The sequence below is a fragment of the Periplaneta americana genome, chromosome 9 (genome assembly GCF_040183065.1).
Source record: "Periplaneta americana isolate PAMFEO1 chromosome 9, P.americana_PAMFEO1_priV1, whole genome shotgun sequence".
NCBI classification, from domain to species: Eukaryota; Metazoa; Arthropoda; class Insecta; order Blattodea; family Blattidae; genus Periplaneta; species Periplaneta americana.
In genome coordinates this window covers 127,758,632-127,781,620 of record NC_091125.1, presented here as the reverse complement: position 1 = coordinate 127,781,620, position 22,989 = coordinate 127,758,632, and the positions used below count along the sequence as shown (strand labels likewise).

Sequence of the window (22,989 nt, the reverse complement as noted above, 5' to 3'; positions counted from 1 at the left end):
GTAGGTGGAAATTGAGAGATTATTTGCAGAGAATGACGCAGAATCGAAACACAGTGAAGAGAAAAACAGACTCAGCTACAAATGGAGAGACCAAATCTTGAACCAAAGAGGAACGCATAATGGAGAAGAAGAGAGATCGATACTGTTATCTTTCTGCTTACTGTGGAGTTCGTATATCAGTCTTTATAAATCGTAACCGCCGCTTACATAATTCTTGCTCCTTAATGTTGAAGGGCACACAAGCTAAGAGATGAATGAAATGATACACTTAAGATCAAAGGGTCGTGTCTAAGATCTTGCACCACTGGTAATTATCTTTGACAGAAGATGACGGAGAAGTAAGTGAAACCTATTTCGAATCAGTAAAGCATTTACAGTTGTACCCGCGTTTCAAAGTTTCTAGCAATTTTCCGCACATACATTATACAAAAATATTGCAAAGTGTACAAAATGACGAGACTGAATCTGAGTCCTTTGTTGGTGTGTACATCATTTTTCATTACCAAGATATTGATTTATTTAATAATTTTGAGCAGTCAAAATTATGTCACTTTGGCATTACCAGCGAACTCTTCTACAGAAAATGTAAGTGCTACTATAGAAGATACGCAGGTATCTGGAATAAACACTTCAACAGTAAAGGGAGATCTTGTGGAAACAACGTCATACGTAGCTGAAGATGAAAACAGTGCTGAAGTAGTGACTTCTTTTGTGGATGTAGGACGGAATTCAACAGAAATCTATAATGAAACTATAGGAAACATAACTAATTCCCTTCCAAATGAGAATAATGACACAGTTACGGTGTTGCCGCGGCGCATCGTTCCTGATAGGATCGCAGGAAGACCTCGACCGTGTCGACCAGGTGAACGTAGAGATTCGGAAGGAATATGCAAACCAGTCTGGTAAAAGGTGAGATGCAATCCAATATACGAGGCGTGTTCTTAAAGTAAGTTCCATTTTCAATTATAGCTGTCGCATCGCTGCAATCGTTATTTTGCGCATATGTGTTTTCTTCTTCAGTCCTCAGGCAAGCTGTGCATGTAGTTTCAGAGCTTCAGTCCGTGTGTGTGGTTAGTTGTGATCAGTTGAAATGATTAAAGTGATCGAGCACCCCGGCGACTGTGAGATACGGTCTGTTATCCGTTTTTTGAATGCGAGAAACATCAAACCAGCTGACATTCATCATCAACTTTGTGAGGTGTATGGTGATGATGCCATTAGTGATGGAATGGTCAGGAGATGGGTTAGAAAGTTCAACGAGGGCCGCATCTCTGTGCATGACGAGCAGCATACCGGTCGGCCATTTTTGATCAATGACGATTTGGTGCGTGCTGTCGATGAAAAAATTCATGAGGACAGGAGGTTCACAATTTCTTCGCTTTCCTTGAATTTTCCACAAATGTTGCGGAGTGGTTCGCAGGCGGGTGAATTCTACAATGAGGGGATAGAAAGACTTGTGCCACGACTCGATAAATGCCTCAATAATGGTGGAGATTATGGTGACAAGTAATTGAAGTGTGGGGAATAGAATGCTACAAAAATGGTTTGTAAATATTTTCCCGTTTACTTTCTACACCCTTTTGGAACTTACTTTAAGAACACGCCTCGTATCATTGAATCGCAGTTATATATAACGGTTTCTAAATGGTTATTTGTGCAAATGTAAATGTAGGATTTCTATTTACATTTTATTTAGTTGCACATAATTTTCAACGAACTTCCTCATTTTTCTCCTTTTTCGTTTCTAATGGTTTCATTGCCTTCTCGTCTAAATTATAGCGGATCAGTGTTTCCCATCTCATTATTCCTAAGGTTTTGGTAACAGCCTAGATCACATACAGATTGCTCGTTCCTTTGTTAAAATCGTTTGCACTTTGAAGAGAACAACCGCCAGGATCGCCACCCGTCCGCCGTAAACGAACACGAGATGGCAGTACACTCGCTAATGCAATTCAAATGGGAGTTATGACGTGACTCCTTATGTAACAACTAGATGGCAGCATAGTAAACCTGACAAAAGTTGTTAACTTCAAAACCTATAATGCGGAGCAATCTGAGTATATATGAATGATCTAGGGTAACAGTCTCCGCATAATCCAGTAACCTAAAACTGTGCTTACTAATATTGTAGGCCTATATCTTCTTTGGTTTAGTTTCAAGTATGCAGAAGCGCAAACTCACTCGTAATGAGTGCACCTCTGTACATAGTGTGTTGGTCATTGTCCCACTGTCACATATTCTGTGACACAGTACATGATGGTAGGCCACCTAAGGGAAACAGTGAAGGTAAAACTTAAACTGAGAAGTATTCAATCCGGTATCGGAACTGGAATCCTGTGTGGCTTAGTGGATAAAGCGTCGGCACGTAGAGCTGAAAATCCGGGTTCGATTCTCAGTACCGGAGAGAATTTTTCTCCATTCTACCCATTCATTACCAACTTAGAGTAATGCCAAAGTAGAGTCGTAGACGAAGTTGATAACATGTAAATAAGTTATGGAAAAGATAAAATTTATTTTATTATTCATCCGGGTTCAAGTCCTTCTCATCCCCATATGGAACTTTGAATGGTACATTATCGTTTTATAATTATTAATTCTATTTATTTTATAATCGAGAATTGAACAATGAAACACAACTTTATCATATGGTCTTCTTGAGTATAAACAAGATAAATTATTTTTTGTGTATCAGTGAATCATTTATAATATTAACAATGATATAAAAAGGATTCCAGAAAATAAATATTAGAAAAATATGCATGTATAAAAAGTGTAACATGATAGAAATACAAAACGGATTTCAGATTTGGAATCAGCATACTCAATTTAGGTTGGTACACTTGTTTTTATCTGACTATCGAAATCTTTGTTGACCAGTGAATCTGTCGAGGAAGAAGTAAATTGCAATGCGAATTATTTTATTGCGTGTATAATGTAATGTAAGAATCACTGTAATTTCAGCAGTACAACGTTCATGTTTCGAGGTCACTACTGTTGGGTCAAGCGAGCATCGCATGTATAATGATAAACAAGTACCACGTGACAAGCATATGTTGGCATCATGACGCAAGAAACTGGATTGAATTTAATTTATAGTACGGTTGTGAGAGCAGTTAGGCGAATTTTATAGACATTCCCAATTAACCTTTGTATTATACCTTATTTTGAAGTCAGGTGAACACGATGGCCAGGTCAGGCGTTAGCCTCGTTATTCATTTAAGTGTTATAGTAATCTTACTTCTCGCATGCATGCACGAGTATGAAGGAAGAGTCACAAGGCGACCAATTACCACTAAAAGTCCTGACGGTGGAGTTACGTTAGGGAGTATAATAGAAGTGCCACAGCGGAAGAAACAACCAATTGCATGCTCAACTGGTGAAAGAACGGATAACAACGGAAATTGTAGAGCCGTCTGGTAACAAGGTGAGCAAAATTATCATTTCGTTATCACGAATCGTTAATTAGATTCTTATTATGTTGTATGTATTTATGGACTTTCAAATGTCAATAGTTGAAACGCAGAGCCATCTAGTGTCGTGATTAGAGACTGTTTCCGGTAAAGTTTTAGTTTCACCTTCAGATGTCGTTGAGAGGCCGTGGTTATGTATTCCTTTTGTCACTGAATAATATACTGTATATGTAGCCTATATATTTTACAGTATTCTCTCTAAATGAATTTTCAGTTTCTTCCATGAATGGACTTTTTGGCGATTTCATTCTCATTAACATGGCAATATTTTAACAATAACTAAACTTTTAAATATAGTGGATCAGCATGATGCCGCTTGTAGCACGCGGTAAACAGAAGGTAAAGGGTGCGTATCCAGTCTCTAGGGAAGGATGTTAAATCTGTATTCTCTGCTGAGAATAAAACCTACTCCTGCTGCATGTTTAACCAAAATCAATACTATTAGCTCGACTCGAAAAATAATTTTCTTAGTTTGGGACGAGAACTACTTACAAGGAGAGGACACGCTCTGTATATCACCGAATTAAATAAGATTGTGTGAGATGAAAGTACAAGAAGTACTGTTTAAAGTCATACCTGGTATGGGTGGCCAATGACCCCTCGGTTTGGAAATATGGCTATTGTTTGTGACAGACTGTACTTCCGTTAGGTGCTCAATAGGGAAGCATTAGACTGTGTAACAGCGTAACCCATATTGTTGGATGCTGAGTTGTTATCCAGCCAACCTGAGTTCGAATCTTAACCGGTCCTAAATTTTTTTTCTTTTAATAATGATTAATATTGTGATCACAGTTATCTATTTACATATCTATACCATATTTCTCAATGTAATGAATGCTTCATCATGTTTTAAACAAATTACTAATTAACTAACATTATATTGTAAAGAATAAACAATGAAATACTGCTCACGTAAGAAGGTAAGATGTGTCACTGGTGTTTGTTCTATTTCTGTAGCAGCTATTCCTGTTCATTTTGTACCCGATTCATTATGATGTTATAAAAACACACAAAACATACATATTTCCTGCACCATGCACAGAAAATGAAAGAAGGTTGTCCACAGTCACACACATTTTTCCGCACTTCTGCTGCGAAACAGATATCATTCACATTCACAAAGACTTCTCGTTCGTTTATCACTTTTGATGCATATCACGCATATTTCAACATGGCTTTGAATATAGGAACTGACAACTGAAAGTTAATTAAAATAATAATAATAATAATAATAATAATAATAATAATAACAGTATTGATGATAATAATAATAATAATAATAATAGTAAGCTAAAAAAATGAGAAGGCATTAGGATTCGAACTAGGGTTGCCTGGATAACAATTCAGCATCTAACCACATTAGCTACGCCGTCACAAAGTCTAATGCTTCTCTACTAGGCACCTAACGGAAGTATGTCACAAACAATAGCCAATATTTCCAAAACGAGGGGTCATTGGCCACCCATACCAGGTATGACTTTAAACAGTGTGTCTTGTACTTTCATGTCACAAAATCTGATTTAATTCGGTCATATACAGAGCGTGTCCTCTCCTTGTTAGCTATTTCATTTGTGATAGCCTCTAAATCTTGATTTTTTTTGTTCGGACTTCTTGTACACTAAACTTCCACGAAATTGTACGGTTTAAACTCATATTTCGATATTAATATGATTTGTTAATAGTAAATGAAGCTCAGACAGTATCGCGCTTGCGTAATGATCCGAGGTTCCGGGGCTGCGCTGGAGTGTGGGTTCGATTCCTACTAGTGCTGATTTTCCCCATTGTAAGGTGAATGTCAGGTAATCTCTGGAGAATCCTCGGCCTTGTATATTTAAATACCATCTCGCTATCACCAATTTCACCGACGCTAAATAACCAACAGAATAAATAGTATGTTCAATTTTATTTTTAAAATAAAATTTTTAAATATTAATATAACGGTAATTAAATTAATAATGTTTTGTGTTACAGTTACATAATTTTATGTGAATGCAAGTGTGGCTTAGGCAATACATGAGAAGCTTGGTATCAAAGATGGACAACTCCACTTTTGCTTTTTTTACAGGAGAGGCGAAAAACTAGATCCTTGGAAACCAATGTCATCGTTATACGTACATTTTTTAAAACATTCTCATGGGCTACAGAAATATTTTTTCAGTCTCAATATGTGATTAAAACTGATATTCAGGTCGAAATTTAAGTTTAAAAAGTGGAGTTGTCTGTTTTTGAAACCAAACGAAGCCATATTTAAAGTGAAATTGTCTGCTTTTGAATCTAAGTCTCTTCGGTTTCAAAGCAGATTTACGTAAAACAGTAGGCCTACTTGTTCATCCACAAACCGATTATATAAACAATCAGCCATGTTGGATTCGCGATGCGTGATGGGAAAAGGTGTTACGAATCTGGGCTTCTCATTGGCTTCTCATTGAAACCAAGCCACAGTGGAGTTGTCTACATATTGATTATAAAGCGTACAATTAAGTGCTATTTTCGCTCAGTTCTGTCCGTTTTTGAACCTAAACAGTTCCAGAATCGCATTCAGCACACAACATTCTATGAGAAACAATCAAATTCAAATTCAAATTTATTTACAATTTACATTTGAAATGAATACATGTGAATAGATACCCGAAATGAGCATATGCTCGTGCTCGGGTACAGTCCAGTAGTCTACATAAATTTTACAGGGATCAAATAATAATGCTGAAGATAGAAATGATAGTAACAATAATAATAATACTAATAATAATAATAATAATAATAATAATAATAATAATAATAATCGTGACAGAAATGATACAAAGATTGTAATACAAAATAATTAATAATAATAATAATAATAATAATAATAATAATAATAATAATAATAATAATAATATTAATATTAATATTAATAATAATAATGATAATAATAATAATAGTGATAAAACAAAAATATTTAAAATAATAAAATAAATACTAAGACGGATAAAATAAAATATAAAACCACTAGCGAGAGTTAACACAATTTAAATAAGCATATAATAGCCGGAAAAAAATGACGAACTCGAAAATCAACAGAAAAGTTCGTTGTATCGCAGACGATAGCAACCACCGTATTGACATTGTGTTGTGCATTAATGGTAGTAGGGGGGAGCCGAAAGTCTACGTAACTGCCGTTCTCTTCGAATCTCTCGTATAGTCATGGGAAGTTAATACTGCAAAAACAAAATGTCTATGAGTCAAACTGTTCATTATTACTATTATTACTATTATTATTCAATATCTCGAAATCGCTTTAGGCAATTTTTTCATCCTAAAACTTTATGTGTCCGTCTCGTGCAGCATTCCCTATTATCTGTGCATTCCGAACGGGCGATCAAGGTCACGTACAAACGCACAAAAGTATAAACCACGCACGAGTCACTGAACTGACAACTATGAACTGAAGCACTGGTAATTCCGGCTGTCCCAGCTGACTTTAGTTGAGGAGAATGGTCCAGGATTGGGGTAAGCACACGTGGTAAATGCAATCCATTGGTTGACCTTGAGCCGCCAGTTCGAAATGCACATATAATGGTGCAGTGGTGTCACGAAATCTGCACGGCAACTTATGATTTTGAAGATATTTGTTACGGCGCGTACGGTACTCTATTGTTAAGACTGCATGTAACTATGTGACTACTCAGCGTTCAGGCAGGATGTAGGAAGTGTTACAGCAGAAGAGGCAAGACCTGTCCTGTGACCTTGTCACGTACCAATGGGTATGTAGGGGGGGAAGATAGGTTTTAGTCTGAAATTAACTTCCGTGTCGGTAGATTAGTATAATATTAACCATCATGAAATAAATTCTCTTTCTGATAGCTCATTCTTTCCGCTATCCCACAGCTCACATGCCAGGTCTCGCCCCCTCATCTATACAGTAAATAAGGGATTGTGGTTGTAGGGAAAATTACAATCATACAAATGAGACAATTTATGTTATAAGCAGGCTTTGGCCTAGGGACACAGAGTAACCAGTATGAGGATTAGAGTACACGGAGTATAAATGACATCTTGACCCGTGTGGAGGGGTGACTGCAACAGCAGAGGTGGGTCCGTAGTGTGCATTACCGTTGTGTGTATTGCTGCTTGGCTGCGGTACGTGTAACAGGCTTCGGCGTAGGGACGCCTGATTGAAGGTTACAACTCACGTTAATACTTCAATAGTAGATATTAATATTGCCTACACTCGGAATATACTGTATATACTGCATCTGTACAGGGTGAAATATATTTTGTGCCGTACTGTAACGGACTGTTTACACGTTGAGACACGAAGTAACGGTGCGCTCCATCTCCCATTCCACTCGACCAACACAACACTATGTCCGTGCGTTCTGAACTTCATGCGTTTCTGTGCCCAGGACCGAAGACTGGTTGTAAGTGCCTGAGATATGTCTTGCACAATAATCACCATTAACAATAAATACATTTCGGAATATGTATTTCGCGTGTTAAATATTACAGTACCTGGTTAACTAGTTTCATCCTGTTATTGGCCATCTTCAGAACTGGTTGGTGCTGGCCTTGCGCCAAGATCAGCACCAACCAGTTCTGAAGATGGCCAATAACAGGCTTAAACTAGTTACCCAGGTATCATGTATATTCCGAAGTGATATAGTGTTAGAAGTTGTGTAATCAAGATGTATCTATACTAATAATAAATCTGTAAGCGAAATTTTTCTGGTAATTTTCGCTTTTCCAAAAATAATTGGTGTTAACATGTATAATTAATCATCCTGAAACCGAAAATCGCTTTTTTGAAATTTTTGTTTGTATGTCTTTCTGTCTGTCTATCTGTCTGTCTGGATGTTTGTTACCTTTTCACGCGATAATGGCTGAACGGATTTCGATGAAAATTGCAACATAAATTAAGTTCGTTGTAACTTAGATATTAGGCTATGTGGCATTCAAAGTACTTTATTTAAAAGGGGGGTTATAAAGGGGCCTGAATTAAATAAATCGAAATATCTCGCTTATTATTGATTTTTGTGAAAAATGTTACATAACAAAAATTTCTTTAAAAATGATTCCGATAAGTTTTATTCCAGACAAAATTTTTATAGGACTGATATTTAAGTCTGTCTGGATGTTTGTTACCTTTTCACGCGATAATGGCTGAACGGATTTCGATGAAAATTGGAATATAAATTAAGTTCGTTGAGACTTAGATTTTAGGCTATATAGGATTTAAAATACTTTATTTAAGAGGGGGGTTATAAGAGGGCCTGAATTAAATAAACCGAAATATCTCGCTTATTATTGAATTTTGTGAAAAATGTTACATAACAAACGTTTCTTTGCAAATGATTTCCGATAAGTTTTATTCCAGGCAAAATTTTGATAGGACTGATATTTAAGGATATACAAGAGTTTTAAAATAACAATACATTTCCACCGCAGCCTCAGATTATAGTGTAGTTGTTCCTTAACTGCTATGTGCAAAATATGAATTTTTTTAGTAGGAAGAAAAATAAATTTATTCATTCTATGGCAGTAGTGCATAGGAGATCGTGAATTCTTACATTTTTAAACAATCAACTCTATTAATTTGGAGTGATTTATTAAAGGATGCATTCAAGACTAATTTAGAAGAATGTTAAACGAATTATATTTGCACCAAATGAGTGGTCTCTGGACCAAAATGATAGAATTTTAATTATTTAAATACAATTTAAATTAAGTAGCATATTAAACGATTTACTCTTCTATCAAACACGAATGTTCTCTGGACCCAATGTTCTATTTTAATTATGTAATTACTTTATATTTATTTCTAATAAGTGCAGCGTAGCGCACAGGTACAGCTAGTAATAAATAAATTGTAATGAATTTATATAACAACTTCTACAAAAGACAAAGAAATAAGGCACAAACATTATTTGAAAATAAGGCCACATTTTTCTCCAACAACTATTCTAGCACTTTTCAAACGTTGATAACTTAACTTTCACGGCTTCCACTAGAGACCGGTGCGGTGCAAGTAACCGAAGTGTAGGCCAGCCATTATTGTCATTAGGCCTAGTACTTAGCTTCGATAAGCTGTTCAGCGTCTTGCTGCAGAACTTCATCCGGTTGGATTGTCAGTTACGACTCAAGATGATAGTCACCGCAGTTTTTTTTTCTATAGAAGTTGTACTGGCTGTACAGGCCTACAGAAGCGGTTCTACTTGACTCGCAGCTAGGAAATACGTTCTAGGTAAATCAGTAGTAATAAAAGGAATAAATAAAATCCCCATGAGCGTATACCTAAGTCTAACATAAATAGTTACTTCCTTTCCTTGTTTCTGATTAAAAACCGACATCTGAAAGTAAACTTCGAAGCCACATTTTGCGATTGCAATAGTTGGAACTAGTTAAAAATAAGCAATTATGTAACGGGTGATAGAATCGGACGGGTCAGTTACAGTCTTGGCTTCCATCAGCACAGCCACACAGACGTCGTAAATACGAGTACAGTTTGCTATAAGAAATATTCAATAATACGAAGGAAAATGTGTCTGCGTGTGCACCGAGCATCCAGCCTTGTTGCTGTGTTCATTTTGATGTTGTTAGCTGTGAATATGGTTTCGGAGGTTAACTGCGTTTCGGTATCGGCGGAATCTGCTAATAAGAGCGTAGATAATCCCGTTGCTGACCAGAACCTGATAAAGGTACCTTCTCTAAGAACGCAGAATAGGCCTAGATGTGGACCTGGGCAAAGATATGCTTTTGGCAGATGTAGAACCGCGTGGTGAGGTGAGTTTGATTTACTTTAAATTCTTTACTCCCTCGTATCTATGAAATAATATTAACAAGTTACGTAAAATACCATGACTTGACAACTTTACTCCCTTGTATCTGTAAAATAATGTTAACAAGTTACGTAAAATACCATAACTTGATAGCTTTACTCCCTTGTATCTGTAAAATAATGTTAACAAGTTACGTAAAATACCATAACTAGACAGCTTTACTCCCTTGTATCTGTAAAATAATGTTAACAAGTTACTTAAAATACCATAACTTGACAACTTTGCTTACTTGTATCTATAAAATAATATTAACAAGTTACGTAAAATACCATAACTTGACAACTTTACTCCCTTGTATCTATATTAACAAGTTACGTAAAATACCATAACTTGACAACTTTGCTTACTTTTATCTACAAAATAATGTTAACAAGTTACGTAAAATACCATAACTTGACAACTTTGCTTACTTGTATCTACAAAATAATGTTAACAAGTACGTAAAATACCTTAACTTGACAACTTTTCTCCCTTGTATCTGTAAAATAATGTTAACAACTAGGTACTTAAAATACCATAACTTACAACTTTACTCTCTTGTATCTATAAAATAATATTAACAAGTTACGTAAAATACCATAACTTACAACTTTAATCTCTTGTATCTATAAAATAATATTAACAAGTTACGTAAAATACCACTCCTTGACAAATTTACTCACTCGTATTTACAAAATAACGTTAACAAGTACGTAAAATACCATAACTTGGCAACTTTAGTCTCTCGTATCTATAAAATAACGTTAACAAGCACGTAAAATACCATAACTTTGCAACTTTAGTCCCTCGTATCTATAAAATAACGTTAACAAGTACGTAAACTACCATAACTTGGCAACTTTACTCCCTCGTATCTATAAAATAATACATCTTGATTACACAACTTTTAACACTTCGGAATATGTATTGTGTTAAATTTTCTTGTGTTAAATTTTATCATACCTGGTTAACATGTTTCATCCTGTTAACCAGGTACGGTACAATGTAACACGAGAAAGACATATTATAATACATATTCCAAATAATTACGTAAAAACCATAACTTGACAACTTTACTCACTCGTATCTACAAATGTTAACAAGTACGTAAAATACCATAACTTGGCACTTTAGTCCCTCGTATCTATAAAATAACGTGAACAAGTACGTAAAATACCATAACTTGTGCAACATCTTTCCCTCGTATCTACGAAATAATGTTAATAAGTACATAAAATACTATAACTCGACAACTTTACTCCCTCGTAGGGCTGTCTATAAAGTAGTGTTAACAAATACACAAAATACCATAATTTTACAACTATACTTTCTTGTATCTATAAAGTAATGTTAACAAGTACGTAAAATACCATAACTTGACAATCGTAAAACATAATTATTCTGCTTAATATTCACAAATATATAGAAATTTGTAGCAATTTGTGTAGCGTGTGTTGCTTGGAAGATATCCAATCGATAATAACTTTCGACACAAGCATGTTCCAACATGTGTTTCGTAATTTCAGTTACGACGTTTGTAATTCTGCTACGCAGATCTCAGATATTAATAGATGACCTTCTGTAAATCATGTCTTTCACATCGCTCCATTGTACAGTGAAATGATTGTGAAGGATTTCTCTAAAATTATGATCCCAAAAATAAGTACATTTTATTGTAAAACTATTGTACATTTAATTAGAATTCCTTAACCGAGGCAGGCAAAACTACGCTAACATATTAATTACAAAATTGATGCCTTTGAATTTTTCGCCATTTTGAAACAAGAGAATTAATGAACATCAGAGCTAGTGTTGCCAACTTTGAAAGATAGATTCCGCTAAACTGAATCTGCTAAACTGGTGGGAAAATCTGCAAGAAAAATATTTTATAATTAATTATTTAATTTTGTAGGTAACTCTGTTTAATATATATAGAATTAATTTCTTCAGTTAATATTATACACGCAGGCAGGCACACACACATACCGTACTATAAAAACTGAGAACTAAGAATTGTGACACAATTCATAGATCACTCGGCATATGAATGAAATATTGCTATTTTTTCAATCCCACTCCTCTGTTAAGCCACTCTTTTATATATTTGGCAGATTGTTGAAGTATTGGATGAGGAAAATAAATGTTTAGGTATTTTGCTTGATTTGAGAAAAACTTTCGATGCAGTTAATCATACCATACTTTAAATAAATTAGAAAACATGGATGTCAATGAAATAATCCTAAATTTACTTAAATTATATCTAAATGTATTTAAATTATATTTAAGTAGGCCTAATAGAATCCAGGTAATTAAAATTCATAATCAATTTAGTAATATTCAAAATGTAAAATTAGGAGTGCCACAAGGTACTGTTTTAGGGCCAATTTTATTTTTAATATGTATAAATGATTTGTTAACAATTTAGGAAAGATTAGTGGCATTTTGTATTCGTATGCTGATGACACAGCTGTAATTTTTAGCGGTTCATCCTGGACTAGTGTGTACAAAAATGCAAATAATGGTATAAATGTTATTAAAAATGGCTAGATAGCAATTTTCTTTCACTAAATGTTTCCAAGAGTACTTCGATCCCATTTTCCTTAAACGCAAGTGGTTTAAAAAAATTGAAATCTTGTTGTAAATTAAATGTAATCATTTCTAATGCTGGTTGTCCAATTAATGATGATTGCAAATGTCCTATTCTGAAGGAATCTACGCAAATGAAGTACTTAGGAATTATTATCGATCAGCATTTAGAGTGGGATGAACATATTTCTTCTTTATGTAACAGGCTCCGTAAAACAATCTATAAATTTGTAATTTTTATCTCTTACATCCGTACAAATATTCTACGATTAGTTTATTTAGGTTTGGTTCAATCCGTCGTCCAGTATGGTACAATCGAATGGGGAGGAACATCAAAATTTACACTTTCCCCGCTCATATTGTTTCAAAAGCGGATATCGTAAAAATAACTTTGCTTAAACAAGTCAATTGGTTACCCAATAAATTTGATTTATTCCGATTTTAATGCTTTCCAAATTGAACAAGTATATAAATATGCATTATTAAAATATTATCATAAAAATCGTCTCAAATATAAAGAAGAACGACATGTTTATCCTACCAGAAGAAATCTGACATGTCCTTTAGCTGAACCTAAATGTTACACAACCACTGGAATAAATCACAGCCAGAGTTACGGACCAAGGTTATACAACTCTATTTTGATAATAATACATTCTGACCTAGGTTATTTGAATTTAAAATAAGTTTAAGAAAAAAAAATAATTCCATTATAGTAGGCTGGAGTGGTTTGTAATTTTCTGTTCTTTGACGTTCAGACCAATGCAGTTTGAAATGTTGGCAAACAAAGAAACAAATGCTAGGGTAGTGATAAAAATAAACAAATGCTAGGGACGCGATAAAATTAAACAAATGCTAGGGACGCGATAAAATTGTGCGATAAGCAGCCATGATTGGTTGAAAGACGTCCTTTCGTACCGTTTTATTGATCAAAAGTAGTGTGACGTAATAAAAGTGTAATAGTCAACTTAATATTGCAGATGCAGAGCTGTTCAAAACTTTTGTAACTGTAGCCCGTTGTTAGTCACACACAACAGTTTCATGTAAGGTTTTGCAACAATCAATCTCACATTAATCGTACATAGTAGATTTAAAGTCCTGCGAACCGGGCTTCGATCCCCAGAATATCTTGTATTGGACAAGCCCGTGGTCCAGGTAACAATGGTGTTTTTTCAGGGGGCTCCGGTTCCCCTATGGCAGCCCAATAAATTGCCATCATCATCTCATCTTATCGCATGTGTAGCATAGACTAGCCTCCTATGGCGCACCCTGGGCTCAGTAAATTAGTCTACAAACTGTACTGCCATCATATGTGTTTATGACAAACAGTTAAGTACCCGCTATTAGAAAAACATTATTTTTTTCAAACAGTAAGTAATTTTACTACTTGAATAGAGCAGCCAATTAACTTCACTGCTTAAAATAATGGAATCAATAATTAAGACAATATATTTTGCCTATTTTCATTCCATTATGTCCTACGGAATAATATTTTGGGGAAATTCTGCAGATAGTAAAAATATATTATTATTACAAAAAAGAACCATTAGAATAATAGTTGGAGCAAAGGCTAGAAAATCATGTAGATTATTTTTTAATAAAGTTATAGATTCTAACCTTAACAAATCAATACATATACTCTACAATAAATTTCCTCTTATGTAATAAAGAAAATTTTCCAACTAACTCAGCCATACATAGTGTTAATACCCGCAGAGGGAATGATTTTCATACGCCATCATCAAATTTATCATGTTTTCAAAGGGGAGTACGTTACATGGCGATAAAAATGTTCAATAGTTTTCCTGAAGACATTAAGAATCATAGCCAAAACCCTGCGTTATTTAAGGTAAAACTAAAAAATTACTTAATATCTCACACTTTCTATTCTGTAGATGAATTCTTGACATTTCACAGTACTGTGTAAATATTATAATACTATTAAATGGTAAACATATTACATTGTATAAAATATTATTGTTATTAAGGTATTAATTCTGTACATATTTCATATTTGCATTTTATATGTATTGCATTGTATTGTTAAACGTAAGAATTGGACATGTTCTTTATTCTATGCTACAGAGCAAATGTAAGAATATTATGGAACGAATAAAAAATAAAAATAAAAAAAAAAGCAATGTAAAAATCTGCCATATTTTCAACTATCGTCTGAACAAGGATATTTTTCAAAAGAACTCAAATCTGCCAGAATTAGTTGAAAATCCTGAGTTGGCAACACTGAACACAGTGCGTTCATGAGCAGGCTTCGGCCTAGGGACACAGAGTAACCGGTATGAGGTTTAGAGTACACGGAGTATAAATGACGTCATGACCCGTGTGGGATCCTGCAACAGCACAGGTGGATCCGTAATGCTTTAATGGTAGACATTTATTATCTACACTAGGAATGTACTGTATATACTGCATCTGTACAGAGTGAAATATATTTTGTGCCGTACTATGACGGACTGTTTACATGTTGAGGCACGAAGTAACGGCGCGCTCCATCCCCCAGTCCACTCGACCAACACAACACTATCGTCCGTGCGTTCTGAACTTCATGCGCTTCTGTGCCCAGGACCGAAGCCTGTTCATGAGTCAATAATAGATGAAGACCCTAATTTCGTGAATTTTATGTTATAGGTAATGTGACAGAGGATTGAAATAACCACGACAATTGCACGAATACATCTTTGTTTTATTAACTGGTATTCTATAATTATTTAGACCATTAAGGACGTAGTTTTTTATTGTTTGATATTTTTATTGTACCGCATTCGATTTTTAGTTATCAATGAAATGAGATCCTCTGATTGAGATTCTGGCTGATAGGAAGAATAATTGTTTGTATGCATCTGAAGTCTGATTAGTGTAACATGTAGCTAATCGGGGATGTATGCAATAGAGGGGGAAAGGAACTGGCCACCCTACTCCATTATCTCCTGGCCTAGTTGCCTCATAAGTAGTGCTTTTTGGTATCACTTGTGAGGTTCAAACCTGTCTTGGGACAGTTGACTAAACAACAATAATGAAATGAGTTGTTTATTAAATAACGCTTGTCGCTTAGGCTATTCATTTGCAAATAGATAACGCAGCACCCGACAGATGATAGCACGCGTACTATTTCGGATGTTGCCAAACCACACAGACTTTCAGATTAATTTTATAATTAACCATACACTTAATTACAGAACGCATAAAAGTGTTTTTTATTTATTTTAATGCATTCTACTGTCCTCTTCAATGTGCACAATTATATCACTTTCACCCTGCACATTGTGTACTAAAGGCTAAGGTAAGTCTATCAAGCAAGGAAACATTCTCATGGGGGCAGATAATAAAGTTATTTTCTTTTCTTCGACCATGTTAATAATGTGAAAACAAGTGCTTATACAAATTTTGGCCACTCGAGCGCAATTACGAGGGCCGTCCAGAAAATAAGCTTCCCTGGGGCCGTTTACAGAAAGAAAACACACTTTCATGAAAAGATTTATTGGAACAGACGCAGCAATTATTGAGCTGTTTTTAAACATTTTCCACACCGGAATTGAGACATTTGTCATACAGTGGGATCAACTTTTGTAACCCTGTGTCGTAGAAGTTTGCCGCCTGGGATCGGAACCAGCGTGTGAAAGCCGTCTGCACCTCTCTGTTGATCCCACGATATGACAAATGTCTCAATTCCGGTGAGGAATATGTTGAAAAATAGCTTAATAATAATTGTTGTATCTGGTCCAATAACTCTTTCCATGAAATTGTGTTTTCTTTTTGTAAACGGCGCCAGAGAAACTCACTTCCTGAACGGTCCTCGTAATTGCGCTCAAGTGGTCAAAATTTGTATAAGCACTTGTTTTCTTATAATGGTAGTAATTAAGACGCGAGTATGTTTGTTTATGAAACGAGCGCAAGCGAGTTTCATAATTTTCATACGAACGTCTTAATTACCATTATAGGCAAGTTTCATACGACTTTTTATGCTCGACCATACTTCTAACTTGAAACTATTCATAAGTATTCATGTTATGGTTATGTAAGTGAAGAGCGGAACTGATCTGAATTGTGAGATGTGCGCAGACGCGAAAGTATTGATTTTTTTCTGAGGCACGAATGTCATTGACCTTGATATAATCTAGAGAATAACATGAACATTAGTCTTGATATAACCTGGAAATTGATTTAGAATTGAGAAACGAGATGACAAATTGAATTTATTTGAATATTATTTACAATTAACGCTAATTATTATAGTAACAGAACATAACCTTCTGCGACAGTATTGGATTTCCAGCCTCCGTGACTTTTCGCTAATTGCCTTTCGATTGCATATCCGAGAATAATCGATACTTGCGGTTTTATAATGGTACAATGGTGATTTTTCATTGGCTGAACAACTGAATTATAATGAATAGGTGTATTTTAATGAGGTGCTTTAAAGGGCTACTACCAGGTGTATAATTACTACATTTCGGCATGGTCGAGCATAAAATAACTTTTTTTATTTACCCTCATGAAAATGTTTGCTTGTAAGGCTATGGTTCTGGAAAATCCAGGCAGATAGCCAGCCAAACGCCATGATCTAAATTCGACATGGAGAGCGTTGAAACTGTTTAATCACGTTAAGGAAAGTAATGATAGGATTGCTGACACGGGTCAGTTACAGTCGTGACTTCAATAGGACAACAACACCGACATCGTAATTGCGAGCTATAATTTATTGCATTAAGCGTTCTTACTATCAGTAGTTAGTAAATATCAAGAAATAAAATGTACTTGCGTGTGCGTCTAGTATTCTAGATTGTTATCGTCTACATGTTGGTGTTCTTAACAGTGAATATCGCATCGGAAAGTAACTCCAGTTTGCCACTGAACGAAACTGCGGATAGTAAAAGGAATGATTCCGAAGTTTTAGGTTGTTTCATAAGAGCACCCAAAATTATATCGCAAGGTACTTGCGAGCCTGGAAAAATTTTGGTTAGAGGCAGATGCAGACGTGTGCAATGAGGTGAGATTCATTTATTTTGATTTCTTGACTAAATTAAAATTCTTGACGGAGAGGAACAACTCTAATTCTTAGATGGATAGTTTGAAACACACAAGGTGTTTCAAAAGTAATGCATAATTATTGCAATTGAGTCCAAAGGGAAAAATTGAGCCGGTATCTGGTAGAGTTCCTGGGTAGCTCAGTTGGTGGAGCGTTGGTGCGCTTAGACAAAGGTCCCGGGTTCGATACTCCGCCCCGGAACAAATTTTCCCTTGAAATTATTCAACTTGAGTCAAATTATTGTCGAAATTGAGTTAAATGCTGTACAGAATTCGTACGTAGTAGATTCAAGTATGGCTGCATAAATACCATGAGAACTTGCAGTTTAATTTTTTTTTCGAATTCAAATGTATTCATAATTTCCATTTGGATGGTATGAATAATTACCCGAAATGATCATGTGCTTGTGCTCGGGTACAGTGCAGTAGAGCCTATATAAATTTTACAGACATTAACAATAATGTCGATGATAGTAGTAGTAGTAGTAGTAGTAGTAGTAGTAGTAGTAATAATAATAATAATAATAATAATAATAATAATAATAATAATAGTAATAGTAATAGAATAACAGTGACGGATATAATACAAAAATAGTAACACCAATTAAATAATAATAATAATATTAATAATAATAATAATAATAATAATAATAATAATAATAATAGTAATAGTAATAGAATAACAGTGACGGATATAATACAAAAAATAGTAACACCAATTAAATAATAATAATAATAATAATAATAATAATAATAATAAAATAATAATATTAACAATAAAATAATAACAATAAGATTGATAAAATAAATATAAGAACCACTTTAGCGAGAGTTAACACAATTTATATAAGCGTACAGTATCCAGAAAAAAACTCGAAGTCCACTAAAAAGTTTGTGGTATCGCAGACGACAGCAACCACCGTATTGAAATTATGTTATGCATTATCGGGGGAAGGGGGGCAGGATGGAGCCGAAAATTTACGTTCGAACATCCTCTTCGAATCTTCTAACATACAACCAGGTGAAGTTAATGCTGAAAAAGAAAATATGTATGAGTCAAAGTGTTCATTATTTCCAGGATAAATACAGTAATAATATTGAAATATATTAATCAAATTTCAGTTATAGGTCTCTCCTTTGGTGCTAGAGGTATCACATCAAAGTATTTTTTTGAATGGCGGGGAAAATAATGGGTAAGCATGCAAATTCATTTTCGTGTTCTCTGCATAAATAACATCAGTCCTGGACTCATTTTGTTTATGCAACAAATGGAATATTGTAGCAGCTACCTATGATCATGGCGCTGGATCACTTTGCAGTTTTCCTTGTTTTATGTTATCAACTGTTAGTGTTATAGCTTTGCTTGATGTGTTCAAGTGATTAATAACAGAATATGAAATATCAAAGAAAAAAACCTGTTCATCTTTAGAATAAGGTTTTCAATATCGATATTCAGTTCCATAGAACTTACACATATTTGGAGCAGTTGTGCAAAACATTGACCAGACAGTTGGCTTTCACTAGATCAGGTTTCTTCTCCTTCAGCTTTTCAAAGACACTGCAGTGTTTGCCATAATTAAGGAGGCATTGTCTGCTCAGTATGAATACATTTTTGCAACGTTCAACTTACTCCTTCAATTTGCTTCAATGAATCATGAGCAATTACTCAGAAAACTCGTCACATTTTTCATAAAAGTCAAGAAGAAATATTTTCATTCCATATAATATAATATAAGCTGAAGTGTTTAAGTAAAATAGCAACACATTTGATGTTATCGTCGATGCTTGCTTCTTCACCCACTCTTTCCAACACAACTTCATTTCTTATTCTGTCTCTCCACTTCACACGCTCCATTCTTCTCCATATCCACATTTCAAGTGCTTCTAGTCGCTTCTCTTCCCTTCGTCGTAATGTCCATGTTTCTGCCCCTTACAACGCTACACTCCGCACAAAGCACTTCACTAGTCTCTTCCTTAGTTTCTTTTCCAGAGATCCGCAGAAGATGCTCCTTTTTCTATTGAAAGATTCCTTTGCCATTGCTATTCTCCTTTTGACTTCTTGGCAGCAGCTCATGTTGCTGCTTGTAGTACACCCCAAGTATTTGAAGCTGTCCACTTGCTCTACTGCCTCATTTAGAATTCTCAAGTTTACTTTCTTTACTTTTATTCCTATAACCATGGTCTTCGCCATAAGAAAAAAAGTAAAGAAGGTAAACTTGCGAATTCTAAATGAGGCAGTAGAGCATGTGGACAGCTGTAAGTACTTGAGGCGTACTTTGTGCTCTCTTAAATTGATGGAGCATAATGGGAATTTAATCAATAGCTTTTCCAAAACACGCTATGAAATGTTTCAAATGAAACAGTTTTTGTCTCGGAAAGGAAGTAAAAACAAGAAAAATGGTATAGATCTTTTTGTTTGGAATATCTCAAATAATATGGAATGGAATTTAACTGAGGGGGCACGAATGGCCCAGCACTGCGACCTATTGAGATCTATTACGCTAACCCTCGATATGAAATGAGTTGCATGCCACAGATCCCCTACGCGCAACGCCCTAACCACATGACTCCCTTAACGACCGGTCCCTACAGCCGACAGAATCCATATACGTTCCTGCTTCGGCAAATTCTCCCTAGATCCCCTGTCGGTCCGAGGGGAAACTCTTCCCCCGAGTAGGTCCGCCTCGGGTGCCATTGCAGAAGCCATCCAACGTCGCTTAACTACATTCCACGGAGGCAGGTTGAGAGAGTCAGCAGCTTCGGGAGGCCGCCTGTAGAGTGATCTGCAAAACCAGAAACGGGATGATGAGGAAAGGATGATGGGGGAGGAAAGGAAATGGCGTAGATGAGTGGGGTTCCAATCGGCTGATGAAGTCACCTGATATTCATCCATAGGAATGAGGGAAAACCCCCGAAAAAACCTCACCCAGGCAACTCGTCCTGACCGGGAATAGAACCAGGGACCTCTGGGTTCGGAGTTAGACTCGCTAACCCCTCAGCCACAAGTAATAACTCCCTCAAATTAGTGACATTACTTACAGTTAATTCTGTATAAATGTTGAAAGTTAGAGGATTTAATATATTTTATGGAAACTTGATTTATCCGAGAGAGTGGAATTAAATGCCCGCACTCTAGCACTGAAATACCTGAGCAGTGCTTTCTTTACTTACTCGCGATATTATTTTCGTTGTAGGGGTGCTTATTTTTGCTTACTTTGAAATACTCTTACCTATGGAATAGCCTACTGCTATGGGGCAACAGTGTTTTTATAAATAGGGTCCTATTGCTTCAAAAAAAAAAAAAAAAAAAAGGCCATACGAATTTTATCAAATGTAGCTTTTAATGAACATTGTAAACCATTATTTGTGAAAAACAAAATCATGACTGTAATTAATTTATATATTCTAGAGTTAAGTTTGTATGTTAAAGATAATCTTCCAACTCTAACATTAAGATATTCATTCCTATGATACAAGACAAGGATATGATTTTAATATCGTAACGTGTAGACTTGCTAAATCCCCCCCCCCCAAAAAAAAAACTTTTGTCAAATGTCACTGAAGGTTGCAAATAAATTTCCATTCCATATTTTTAATTTAAGGAGAGCTGTTCTCAAATTTTACACCTCTAGTTGGTTAATTTTAAACCCATTTTATAATCTTGACGAATTTTTTGATTGTACAATCACAGTCCAGTATATAGGCTACTGTCACGAAGCTTGAGTTGTGAGGGTGCTAGGAACAATAGACTAGCTGATACTATTTCGCATTGTCTGTAATGGGGCGATATTAGCGATCCTAGTGGTTAGCAACTATCTATCAATGCATATTTACTACGTATTGAGCTTCGTGACTGTATATACCAGACTGTGGTACAATCTCTTTATAAATTAACTGACCTTGTCTATACATTTTGTTTTTAGACATGTAATTTAAACTATTAAACTATTATTTGAATTACCCTTCGTAAAGAATCTATTTATGTGACATCTATTATTCTCTCAGTATCTTCCAAGTGCACTACTAAAATTCCAACGTCTTATGTAGGGCAAATATATTCTGACCTATTTGAAGTCATTTTACTGGAAATTACAAACGTAAAATGTAGAGTAAGGATGTCCGTTTCCGAAGAAGTTGTAATCTTCTTAACGCAACTTTCTTGATGCGCGGCGTCACATTCCACTGATGTATCCTTGATCTGGAATTAACTTCAATTGAATAGGCGGCCCCTTTGAAACTGTCTTTGTTCCACTTCATTATTAAGTGCTTATATTTTCACAGTCTTATGCGTCAGAAGTTCGTACGAGCCTCAGTTTGGAGCTTGCTCACGTCCAGTATTGTTGTAACTAATTTTCGAACTTGAACTTAATTTCAAAATGGCGAGAAACGCTTGCAGGCGTCTGGACAAAACAGTTGTGTGTTTAGGAGTGGTAGTGTTGATTTCAATGGTGTTACACTCTGAGTGTTGTAATAGAAAGAACTTTGAGACTTCAGCTCCTCTTTCAATATTGGTGAATGACTCTGCGCCCAAATCAGCAGAAAGCATCATTGCAGCACCCAGCATTAATCGAAATTCTTGTAAACCGGGTACTAGGCTCATGAATGGGAGGTGCAGAAGAGTATGGTGAAGGTGAGCTCTATCTTGTGCAACGGTTCTGCTAAAAAATATATCTGAAAACAAAGGTCATTCGAAAATAAGTGGCAACACTTTAATTAAGAACAAAATAGTACATTATGCAACGAGCCTATAATTACCATTATAGGCAAGTTTCATACGACTTTTTATGCTCGACCATATTTATAACTTGAAATTATTCATAAGTATTCATGTTATTCTTATCTGACTGGGGAGCGGAACTGATCTTGTGCAATATCTCGTAAATTGTGAGATGTGCGCAGACGCGAAAGTATTGATTTTTTCCGAGAAACAAATGTCATTGACCTTGATATAATCTAGAGAGTAAATTAAACATTAATCTTGATATAACCTTGAAATTGATTTAGACATTGAAAAACGAGATGACAAATTGAATTTATTTGAATATTATTTACAATTAACGCTAATTATTATAGTAACAGAACATAACCTTCTG

The 22,989-nt window shown here is 35.2% G+C and overlaps 1 protein-coding gene across 6 annotated transcripts in view; it reads left to right on the top strand.

Annotated features, from left to right (window-relative positions):
* LOC138706473 (splicing factor 3A subunit 2-like) overlaps positions 1-22,989 on the top strand; it is a 128,688-nt gene that overhangs the window by 35,985 nt on the left and 69,714 nt on the right. The window contains exon 1 of one of the 6 annotated variants that reach the window (XR_011334011.1): positions 919-3,427. The exons of 4 other annotated variants lie outside the window; for them this stretch is intronic. The gene's annotated coding sequence lies outside the window, so the exon portion shown is untranslated. Of the gene's footprint in view, positions 1-918; positions 3,428-9,699; positions 10,233-22,989 lie in introns of those variants that run through there. One more of the 6 variants, XR_011334010.1, reaches the window with a different exon arrangement.